General features: G+C 39.2%; 1 long non-coding RNA gene across 1 annotated transcript; it reads left to right on the top strand.

Annotated features, from left to right (window-relative positions):
• The first annotated feature begins 237 nt into the window (after positions 1 to 237).
• Positions 238 to 10,612, top strand: LOC134298088 (uncharacterized). The gene is made up of 3 exons (XR_010005062.1): positions 238 to 572; positions 2,718 to 2,851; positions 10,098 to 10,612. It is a non-coding gene; the product is annotated as an uncharacterized LOC134298088 (long non-coding RNA).
• Positions 10,613 to 12,457: the final 1,845 nt, after the last annotated feature.

Raw genomic sequence — 12,457 nt, 5'->3', positions numbered from 1 at the left:
ATAATAATAATAATAATAATAATAATAATAATAATAATTTATTTATAACCCACCCTATCTCCCCGAGGGGACTCAGGGCAGTTTCCAGCCAAAGCAACACAGTGGCAACCATTCAATGCCAAAAACAAACAAATAACCAATCAAAACAGTGAATAAACAATCCACATAAATAAAAACGTAATGTCTGTTTGTGGGGACCTCATATCTCCCAAATTACTTGAAATTTGAATATGAAATTTGAACACAACGTAGCATTCGAACTGAAAAGTATTTTAAGGTACTCACATATTTACTATCAAATACCTGTCACACCTGAGACAGGTATAACCATGCCCCTTAGCAATGGCCAATTAGTCTCCTCCTCCCTTAGCTACCATCATAGCAGATGTCTCCTCCCCTTAGCAATGGCCAAGCAGCCTCTTTCTCCTTCCTTAGCAACCATCATAGCAGATGGCACCTCCCCTTAGCAACGGTGGTAGCAACGGCCAAGCAGTCTCCTCCCTTTAGCAACTGGCATGGGCAGGGCCACAAGAGATGGCTAGGCCCACTTCCTCGCCACTCAGTTTGGCTTGGTGAGTTACGTGAAGCAGAGGCTCTGTGGCCAAGCCTGTGACGCCCCTGGCTGTGTGAGCACTGGAAACCAATACACTGAGGCCAATAAACAATCTAATATCTTTATTAAGGAATTAAGGAATTAAAATGAAAACAAGTAGAAAGTATAGTCCATCAATAGACCTTTAAGGAAAGGTCAAATATAGTCCAGTAATATATTGTACAATATATAATATTAGAGTTTAAAGTTGTAATCCAAAAAACCGAAACACACTCAAACTTCCAAGCAGTTTGAGTGGGGAAAACGTCCAAGTCTTTCACTAGAGTTCAGAACAAGTCCAAAGGCAAGAAACTGGAAACAAGGCTGGATACACGGCACGACAAAACAAGACTGGATTCACGGCAAGACAAGTCAAAGAACACGACTTGGCAAGGCACGAAAAGGCTGGAAGGCAGTGGACTTAAACGCAGTCCACACTTGGCTGGAAGCGAAATTAATCCTCCAAATTCACACATTGACTCCGCGAGGACTAGCCAGTGCGGGGAACTTTTAAAGAACTTCAAATCTTTCTACAAAGCAGGTGTCCAGTGCTCCTTTCCCAAGGGAAAAGAACTGAGACAACATCTTCGTCCAGATGCGATCCTCCCTGAGAACTCTCAGGGGAAATGAGCTAATTAGCACTCTCTCTGGCCGCTAATCGGGCGCTTTTTCGTGTTTGTGCTTTCTCTGAGCGGCTAGCTTCCCAAAACTCCCTTCTCGCAAAGGGGGGAGAGATGCTGGGAATAGGCACCTGTTCAAGGTCCTTTTTAATGAGCTCCGGGCTAGAATTGTCAACAAAAGGCATCTGGAAAGGAACAGCCTCTTGCTGAAACGGCAGAAATCCCATTTCTTCATCACTGTGATCCATAATGGCGCCAGGGTCATGACCCAGATGGCCATGGGACATCACAAAGCGACAGAAAGGAGAGATACTGAGAGTGAAAATCCTTTTTGTGGGCCCCTACGAGATGAGGAAGTGATACCACTACTTATTATATTATCATAATTTTATTACATTATTATAAGATTTTATTATTATACTATATTATTATACTATAATATCATATTATAACTGTATTACAGTATAATTATATTATTATAATTGTATTACATTATGTATTACACTATGATTTTTGCTCCTAGGTTTATCAATGTTAATATTTCCTAGGGTTCTATCATAAAAACATGAAAAAAATGTTTATTAAGCTGCAACAAATTCTGTTGTTGTAGGACATCCTGCAGCACATCCTATTATTATATTCTAATTATATTTGTATTGTATTTTTTATTCCGTGTCAGGAGTAACTTGAAAAACTGAGGTCTCGCGGGGCGATTTGCCACCCCACCTTCTGTAGTGAATCAGTGGGGCAATCTCGGTGGTCCCTTGGTTGCCTATGGAACACAAGAAGCCTCCCGTGTTCCTAGGGAAGTGTCCTGCAGAGCTGCCAGGACTTTCTCCATGGAGCCCCACTGGAAGTCGCCATACATCGTGTAATGAGAGGGGTGAGACTCTAAGGAGGAAGCATCTTGGTGGTGTGCTAGGATGCTAAATTCACTTCATGTGATGCTGGTAAATGGCCCCCTCATATCCATAGGGGATATGTCATTGAACTTACCATGAACACAGAAAAAATTGGATAATAGTGAACCATATAAAAATAATTGGTTCCATCAGAAGTTACTTCAGAGTGACCCCAAAGGAAATTCATAGAGATGATATATTTTGTAAGTTGAGGGTACAAGAAATCACAAGTACAGTTCTGTGGGAAAGGGGACTATACCATACTACTTTATATCAAAATGACATCTTGTGTTCTTGGTATCAAACGTGATACAAATGAATGTGTCAGTGGATTCTAAACATCTGCAATATCACACTAATTTAATGCAAAATGTCCAAGTTACAGCAAGTTTTAAAAAGTATTCAGAACTAACAGATTTACCCTTTCACTCCAAGTAGTAGTTGCAGGTTTTATGTATTTTTTTTCAGCAAAAATTATTTATATCTGGTATTCAGGCTTATCTGGAAAATAAAGTCCTCTTTGATTTAAGTACTTTCTGAGCAATCGTTTGAAATGGTTAAGGTTTTCCTTCTATGTTCTCCGTGTTACATTTCATTATGAAGACAGAATGCTGCCATGCTGTTCAGATGCTCCCCTAGTGATTCCTACAATTCAAAAGTTGCTGTATTCCAGAGATTCTGAAAGAACTACATATTCTTAAAGTGAAAAGAAAGTACAAGACTTTTGCACTGCACAGGTATGTAGAGTATAGATCATATTCCTTACAGCTCATGCTATGAACTAGCTTTGATTTAAGAAACAGTATGGTCAGGTCACAGGAGGGGATTTTAGATAATACTGTAAGACAGAGATTCAAATGTTTTTTATTCCATTCTCACATGACAAGAGGGGAAAAATCAAATGTTTTCTCTTTACTGGGAAAAATATAGGAGATTCTGGAATATGCTACACACACACACACACACACACACACACAGAGTGTTCCCTCCCTACTTTGCGGTTCGCTTTTCGCTTTTCACTACTTCACAGTTTTTTTCTGAGCGGTGGTGCATGCACAAAAGGTGCCAGTTTCCCTTTTGCGCATGCGCCCTCCCTCTCGTTGGCGTCCAGCCAGGCCACTCTGGATGCTGACAAGAGGGAGGTGCATGCGCAAAAGAGAAACTGGCAGGTGCCGGAGAGGAAGCCGCCAAGAAGAAGAGCAGGAAGAAGGCATGCGAAGGGGAGAAAGGCCACCTAACTACTAATATAATGTGTAAATATTAAAATAAATATAGAGCCCCTACTTCGTGGATTTTCACTTATTGCGGGTGGTCCTGGAATGTAATAGTTGAGGGAACACTGTATCAGAACTCTTTTGAGAAAGTTTGGGAAAATGTGCATTTTGTTAAAAATGCATTGAAAAATTGCTCTTTTATTGTTGCACAAAGGTGAAAATCTCACAAGATATTTATTTGTTTATTTGTTTGTTTATTGGGTGTGGGGTCTCAGCATGTTGAAACACCCATTCTCATTGAGGATTGGGAAATTTGTGAATACTCTTCACTCTCCAACTGTAGGACTTAGAAGCATCATAGCGGCCAGGGAAATGTAGTGAAATGTCACTATTCCCTGGCTTTTATTCCCATGCTGAAAGACAACGGCAATGGCAATGGTACTGAGGGTACATTGCAAGTTAACATTATGCAATATCCTCATAGGGAGATATTTGTTAACGCATCATTCTAGACTTCCTAATTTTGTGCAGAACGAGTGTACATAACATAGTTTTAAATCTGATCCTAAAATAACAGATTTATTTATTATACACCAGAAATAACCATTGGCAGAATCCTAGAAGTGCCCTCTGTGAACCAGGAGGAAGAAAAAGACTATTGGAGCAATGAAGGAAATAAGGCACTGAAGAAATTGGTTGCTTCTGGGTTTGCCAGTCGATTCTGCCTGCCTTCCATAGGGTTGCCTGGTTAGCAGCACCCCAGGCCCTGAAATTTCCCAGCCATGTCCCAGGCCCAAGACCTAGAGATACCCTCAGTTGATTTCACAGATTTAGGTATAGATATGTGTGTTTGTATAATTAACCATAGTTTCTCAAGAGTGTGTAATACAACTAATGCACACCAAGTCTGGCAAATTTTTAAGATCTGCATTCAATGGAAAGACAGAACATACAAGCACAGCTTTTAAGAACACGTGGGAGTTACAGGCCTACCAAAGAAAGTTTTTCCAGGCTTTCATTTGAACAATAATTGTACTTTCTAAAGCAGCCTGCAGTAGCAGAAAGCTCTAAACCCCCACACAGGCTGGATCTACAATGCCATATAACCTAGATTATGAAAACAGACGATCCAGATGATCTGCTTGGAGTCTACACTGCCATATAATCCACTTCAAAGCAGATAATTTGGATTGTATATGGAATTGTAGATGGGGCTATAGAGAGACATTGAAATTCCTCTTCCCCTTGAGCTGTAGAGAAAAGGACTTAAAACTGGGAATCCAAACTTTCTCTCAACATCCCTGTGTAAACCCAGAAGAAGTACAGCTGCTAATACACTACATCAAAATGATTCCAACTTCAGTTATGTGTTGCATCCCAGGAGAGATACATACACTGGGTTTAAATAGGATTAGCTTGGTCCTAACAGCATGAGCAATGACAGAAGAAGAAAATAACTAGGTTAGTGTTGGAATAAAATACTGCTGTTTAAGGATGAAAATGGATGAAAACACACCCATTTGAGCAGGTAATATCTACTATGTCTGTGAATTGCAAATGCTTTCAAATAACCTCCATTTGGAGCAATGAGTGTTAGCAAATTCATTGAGAGGGGTAACATCTTTCTTGCTGTGAGAGTTCAGTATTGCTACAGTTAACAGTGAAACTACACCAGTTATTAAGAAAACATGAGAAGGCTCTGGCAGAAATGTGTTAGAAATTTACTTTACACTTTAGCTATGTTATGCCATTGATGTGATTATTTTCTGCCAGTGAAATCAAAGTATTTTCCTAAACTACATTTCCATATAAATCAAAATGCCTTTCTTGAAAAGCATTTGTTTCATCTGAGGTTTTGGCCACCTGCAGCCCTCCATGTGTTCTTTGAACTGCAACTCCTATCGGTTTTCTCATTTCCAGTGGTGAATAACGATAGGACCTGCAGTCCAACAATAACTGGTTTGCTACAAGTTTCTTGCATCTGCTTCTAGTCATTAATAGTTAACATTCTGTCATTGAAAAAAAGATAGAATGGGCAGTGCACTTTACACATAGAGTGCTTACTTACTTAGGCGATCCCTGATTTCCAAGTATGATGGCCTTCCAAGTTCTTGGAAGATGCCTGTGCGTGAGTTTTTTTTAATGTGTGGAGGTCGTTGCATAGCTGATCAACACAAAGTCTTCACAAAGTGAAGGTCCCAACCAGTGGCATGGTTAACACAACAACGGTGGCTTCTCAACCTGTTGCAGCCTTCTTCTGCCTTCACAGCCATTGTAACATATACCATGTTATCTTCCATGTGATCTGCCGTTGAGGTCTTCAGATTGTGCTTGGTCTGGAACCTCCTTTGCCCCCCCCCCCCCCCCCCCGGAGTGCATGACTCCGATGGTTATGCCTGCAGGTTCAATGGAACATGCAAATCCTCTCACCACGACAAGGTGACAATCTATGGATTATTATTATTATTATTATTATTATTATTATTATTATTATTATTATTATTATTATTGTTATTATTATTATTATTATTATTGATAGTAGTAGCAGTAGCAGAAGTGTTTCAGATTTTAGATTTTTTTTTGGATTTTGGAATACCTGTTTTGCATTTAGGTACATAATGACATTTTGGGGAAGGAACCCAAGTCTAAACAGAAAATTTATTTATAGCTTATATACATTGGGTCTAAATGTATAAATCTATTTCTGACCATTTTATGCAAGGAACAAAGTTTGCATACACTGGACCATCAGAAAGAATAGCTGAGCTTTCTCAGCCACCATGTGTTCACTTTAAGATTTTGAACTATTTTGGATTTGGAAATTCTTGATAACGGATGCTTGATCTATTGTAATATTAGCAGCTGCCGCCATATATCGCTCTCCCAACGATTGATAAATATTACAATCTTCATTGAAATCTAGTGGTTTTTTTATGTAGGTCTTGCCAATGTGAGGAGGGTTAGTCTATGCTAGTCTTTTATTTCTATGCAGACATCCTTCAAACAGAAATAAGTCAGGTAGATATGAACCAAGGAACCTTCATATTGATTGAGTGAGGCAACACATGGTAGTTGAAAATTCATTGAACCCCCCCCACCCCCCCCATATTGTATTATGTTTTGTAAACATATTGTATTATGTTTTGAAGTATCTTTTAGTGCTATTTTTAATTTGGTTATAACCCTATGATTAACTTGTGTTTTTTAAAATAAAAACGTAATTTAATTATGCTTTAACATTTGTATGGACAGTATCTTATAACTGAATTGTGCTCTTAAGATGTTGTACATCACCTTGGATTCCATGTTGGGAAAAAGGGAAATATGAATTAAATAAGTAAATATTAATTTAAAAATAACAATGTTGGAAATCCTAGAGAACCCCTATTGCTGATAGAGGATCATACCTTACCCCGTCTCACTATCCGTCACCTGATGAGGTTAGAAACACTCACGAGTACTTATTTATTATAGCTGGAACAATTCTTTGTCCTTGTAAAGTAGCTATATAAATCTTATTCAGATTTATGTTCCGTCCACCTCTATTCAATAATAACAGACATCAAATAGCTAATCCCATAATTTCATATCCTTTTATATCCAATGATGCAATGACATATCCTGATGTGAAAGCACTCAAATGACAGTCCCTTATAGTTAAATCTACACAGAAAATCCAAAAATGAAGATAAGCGCCATCAATGTTGTTGAATTAACTGGTTTCAGGGGTTTTGATTGCCAGTGGGAACAAGACTTTGTATAGACCTAGTGTCTTTAATTAGCCATTTAATACCAAGCCAACGCTAAAAAATTCATATAATAACAAAGGTGGCTCAAGACAAGGCGCCCTCTCATATATCCATCAACTGCCCCAATTTGACAGGGGCAATGGGAGTGCATATAATAATAATAATAATAATAATAATAATAATAATAATAACTTTATTTATACCCCGCCACCATCTCCCCACGGGGACTCGGGGCGGCTCACATGGGGCAAGGCCCAACTAGCACAATTTACAAAATCAACAGCATAAATACATTAAACAATTTACAAAAAATAGTAAAACACAGTAAGACAATAAAACAAGAGTTAATACAGCAGTAAATCAATCAACCACCAAGTACAATTCAGTCGACTTCATTGGTGGTGGTGGTGGTGGTGGGGGGGGGGGGGACTGCAGCAGCAATATAAAATAACTTCACTTAAAATCATCACTTAAAATACCAGAATAAAAGGGACCTAATAAAATTCAGGATAGCATTATAGTGCCAACTGAGGCTGGTCATCCATTGACTGTCTCACCAAAGGCCAACCTAAACAACCAGGTCTTCAGCTGTTTCCTGAAGGAGGATAGAGGGCGCCAATCTAATCTCCCTGGGGAGTTCCAGAGCCGGGGGGCCACAGCCGAGAAGGCCCTCTCTCTCGTCCCTACCAGTCATAACTGTGAGGAAGATGGAAGCAAGAGGAGGGCCCCCCCAGAGGATCTTAGAGATCAAGTAGGCTCATATGAATTCAGAATGAATGCAGTTTGACACCATTTTAGCTACCATGGCTCAATGCTATGGAATCACAGGGTTGCAGTTTTGTAAGATCTTTAGCCTTCTCTGACAAAGAGGGCTGGTGCCTCACCAAACTACAAACCCCAAGATTCCACAGAATTAATCCATGGCAATTAAAGTGGTGCCTAATTGCATACATTCTACAGTACTGATGCAACTAATTTAATCCTGTGTTGTACCACTATTTTCAAATGCTTTAAAAATGTCATTTTATCTCTTCCCTCCTTTGTCCTTAGCTTATTTCAGTTCTTGCAAACTGAGTCCAAACTGCAAAAGTAGTTTCCATTCACTTATCTAAGGGCACATCCACACAGCCCCCAAAATGCGTGAGCTCACACACTTTTACCTGAATGCCTCAGGTAAAAGCGAATTAATTCAGGACAAAGCAGGAAAATCTGTGTCTTTCCAGGTGTAGGCCCTGTGGGGATTGGACCCAGGGATTGCATCATGTGACTTCTGGGTCTAATCTACACAGCTGTCTTGGGATTTCCAGGCTTCTGGAGCCCAGAAAACCCAAAACAGCACCCCCTTCAAGGGTTAAAAAGTAAAAATTACTTACCTGGCCATGATGAATTTGGTGCCAGAGTTCTCCTGGCACATAGAAATAATGTGCCAGGAGAATGGGGTGAGGAGGAGAATCGCTTCTCACGCCCCCTCCCCTCTTCTCCTGGCACATCATTTCTATGTGCCAGGAGAGCTCTGGCACCACTTTAATAGCAGCCATGTAAGTAATTTTTACTTTTTAGCCCTTTGGGGGGGGGTATAGGATATAGGGGACCCTGGGATTGGCCATTAAGGAGAAGTATTTAGAATTATAATCCAGATTCCCCCAATGCCCTGCAGCTGACTATAAACCCCAGGATTCCATAGGAGGTTGCTATGGCAGTTCAGCAGGAGTCCTGAAAAAGTCTAAGATTTTTCTAAGAAGGTTAGTAGATACACATACCCTATACTATCAAGATTATACATAAATTAGGTGAAGCTTGAGAGAGGTGACAGATAAGGTCATTCTGGTACTTAAACAAAATGTTCTGCTATGACAACCTTGTGAGCCCTGGCTCCTAAACACTGTTTATAGGGATGAATAATGGTTAAAGGTTGTAGACTGTACTGCTTTTCCATGGGACTTTGGTAAATTGTACCCCCTTTCTTTTGGTGGCCCATTTTGATTTTGATTTTAGTTCATTAGAAAGGCTCCCCTATATCCATATGAAACATTTTATTCTGATTTTATCCCCTGTTTTAAGCTCCAGAGACACCTCTTTTCGACCAGAAAGTTCTTAATTTAAAATAATGAAATTAATTACACTGACGTACTGAGCCTCATAAATGGGCTTGAGGTGGCACCTGGTCTTCAGGTTACACCATGTCTAAAATCTTACAACATATTTTGCACTTATTTTACCTTCTTGGTCCTTGCCTTTAACTCTGTCTGTATTTCTACCCTTAAACATGATTTATGATTTCCTGCAGCTTCACATTTAACTCCACTCAAAGCAGGTGGCCTTATAAATACTTGGTATTAATGAGTTGAGAATCATCCTCTATTTCCTGATGGCATAGTCCCCTGTGGCTATCCTTATCCTTACAAACAATCATTGGGTCTTCACATTATTCTGTTCAAACTGTCATGTCAGTCCAGCTTTGCTCCGAGACAAATAATAAATCACATTACAATAACAGGGAGGTTCTGAACCATTGTCTCTTATTGAAGACTAGTTCAGTTTGTTGGTAATTTAAAGAATGACAAAATGATTCCTATCAGTTGATCTCTAGGCTGTCCAGGAAAAGGATGTCTCCCAATTCCCTGGCTGAGTAAGTTATCTATAGGTAGCAAATGCAATCTGAATAGACCTCTGATTTTAAGTCTTCCATGGGTACTACTCAACAGGGCATTAGACATCCTGATGTGGCACATCATTATATATTATATAGCAGCCCCTTCTTATCTGCTGGAATTTGGTTACAGGATCCCACATGGGTACCATATTCATAGATGCTCAGGTCTCTTTATAATGAGTGGTGTCCCTTATTTAAAATAACTAAACAAGGGTTTGATTTTTTGATTTTTGGGGGATGACTGAATGTGTGAGTGCAGAATCTGTGGGTACAGAGGGTTGACTGTATACTATATACTAATTAGCTTTCAGGAAAAATACAAAGTGTTGATTATTTTCAAAACCCTATGTGGTTTGGGTCCTACTAGGTCATCTCTTCCTGCATAATCCTCTCCATACAGTCAGGTCCTCTGAGGAATGTTCGTTTACTCCAATCAGCCAGTACTAGATCGCCCAGAAGATCTTTTCTTCAGCTACCTCTAGATTGTGAAATGACTTGCCGGAAAAGATTCAACATCTAAATACTCTGTCTGAACTTAAAGCAGCATTAAAGATCACACTCTCCCAAAAGGCCAATCCAGATGATTTAGTTTGAATTTTAAATTATGTTTGTTTTAATATGTATTGATTGAATATATATACAATATTAACTGATATATATTTTATATACTGTTGTTCCCCACCTCAATCCATGGGAAGAGGTGGGTAAGAAATGATGATGGTGATGATTATTATAATTTACTAGATGCTAAGAGATTTTACTAAAACACATAAATAAAACCATGTTTTAACACATAAAAATATGACAGAGAAAAATTAGTTTCATCAAAGAAGATTTCTCAGACTTGGAAGAGTGTCAGACAAGAAGAAATCCTTTCAAGATAATACAAATTGAGTAAAAGGTTAGACAGTCTCTAAAAACAATCAATGTGCATGATTTGTTTATGTTTGTTCATTCTCCCCACTTGTCAATGAGTTGAAAAATGATCATTTGAGAGAACTGTGCTCTCATGTCATCCTCTGTGGATACCAAGAAATAAATAAATTTCCCCTCACCAAATCGTTTGTTAATGCTTGTCCTGGGGTGCATCTACACTATAGAATTACCCTATATATGCATACTGTATATAAGTCTAGAAATTTAGTAAAAAAAAAAAATCAAACCCCCCAAACTGGATCAATGTATCCACAGGCAAATGTGAGTACTGCATATTATTATTATTATTATTATTATTATTATTATTATTATTATTATTAATTATTATTATTATTATTATTTGTAGAATAGTAGTTATATCTCTTCTCTCACAAAAGAGACTCAGTTCAAAGGCACATTGGTATCAGTGCACCACTGGCTCCTGTCTATAGTAATGTAACAACTGCCTTTGACTGGATATGGATCTTATGGAATTGCTCAGTTTTAATTTCTGCAGAAATAAGTCCACTTATGACGATGTGGGTTCTTCACAAAATTCTAGCCTTATTCTATTGTAGGATGTTTACTTCCTCTATGAGTTCCAACTTGCCCCAATGGAAGAAATTTTACTTTCCTCTGAATGGGATCAATTTCATAACAATCAGAACATACCAATTTTGCTTTATTGCACTGTGGTTCAACAAAAACAGTATGGGACTGACAACCTCAGCACATTGACCAAAATCACCGGCATAAGCCGATTCCTCTCCATTTGCCCCGCTGGAGCCTACTGGCTCCCATCCCATGACATGGAGCTACTTTTGGTGGGGCTCCATGGTACAAAAGGAGAGAAACTGGCATTTGCTACCACAGCAGCAACACAGGAGGCTTCCCATGTTGCATTAGCAACAATGAGGGGAAGCCGGACAGCAGACGCTTCCCTCTTTGGAATGAGGTTAGGGGTAAGTCGGGTGATAAGGGATGTGGGGCAATGGGTTCCTCATGTCCCCACTGGGCACTGCCAGATTTGCCACAATCTGTGGTAATTCTGGTGGCAAATGTGATGATGTCCTTAGGTGGGTTTTTTCCCCCCTTAATAACAAAAAATAAGGAGCTGTAGTGGTGCAGTGGATTAAACCCTTGTGCCAGCTGGACTTCTGATCTGAACATTTGGTTGTTGACCTGAAGGTTGCCAGTTTAAATTCGCGAGATAGGGTGAGTAACCGTCTGTCAGCTTTAGCTTGCGGGTACATGAGACAAGCCTCCCAATAGGATGGTAACACATCTGGGCGTCCCCTGGGCAACGTCTCTGTAGACGGCCAATTCTCTCACACCAGAAGCGACTTGCAGTATGTTCTCGAGTCGCTTCTGACGCAATAAAAAACCAAAATTAATAGATTGTTTGTCTTTATTCTTTCATTGAGGGAAAATTCTATATCAGCATGTATGGTATAAAGATTCCACAGGCAGAACTATGCTATGGTTATTCTCTCATCACCCCTCACCAGGTATACATTGTTTTTATGGTTAGATAGGTCACTAACAGGATGCTGGCCAGAATTTGCAACTGGGCAGGAGAAGGTATTGTAGAAGGATTATATCAAAAGTTTACCTTTTTGGATTATGCAACAAAATATGACTGAAACACTATTCTACTCTAGTGCTTGAATTATTGACAATGAATAGTAGTGATGACGGATAAATCCCATGTCACTGGAATGACTGATCTGCTCTGGGTTTTACTCTGAATTTTAAGGCAGCTGTTCAAAACACTAAGCATATTTTGGGAATAGACCTTAACACTACAGAAAG

The sequence above is a fragment of the Anolis carolinensis genome, chromosome 3 (assembly GCF_035594765.1).
Source record: "Anolis carolinensis isolate JA03-04 chromosome 3, rAnoCar3.1.pri, whole genome shotgun sequence".
NCBI classification, from domain to species: domain Eukaryota; kingdom Metazoa; phylum Chordata; class Lepidosauria; order Squamata; family Dactyloidae; genus Anolis; species Anolis carolinensis.
The sequence above is the reverse complement of the archived record's forward strand: the minus strand, read 5'-3'. Positions and strand labels throughout refer to the sequence as shown.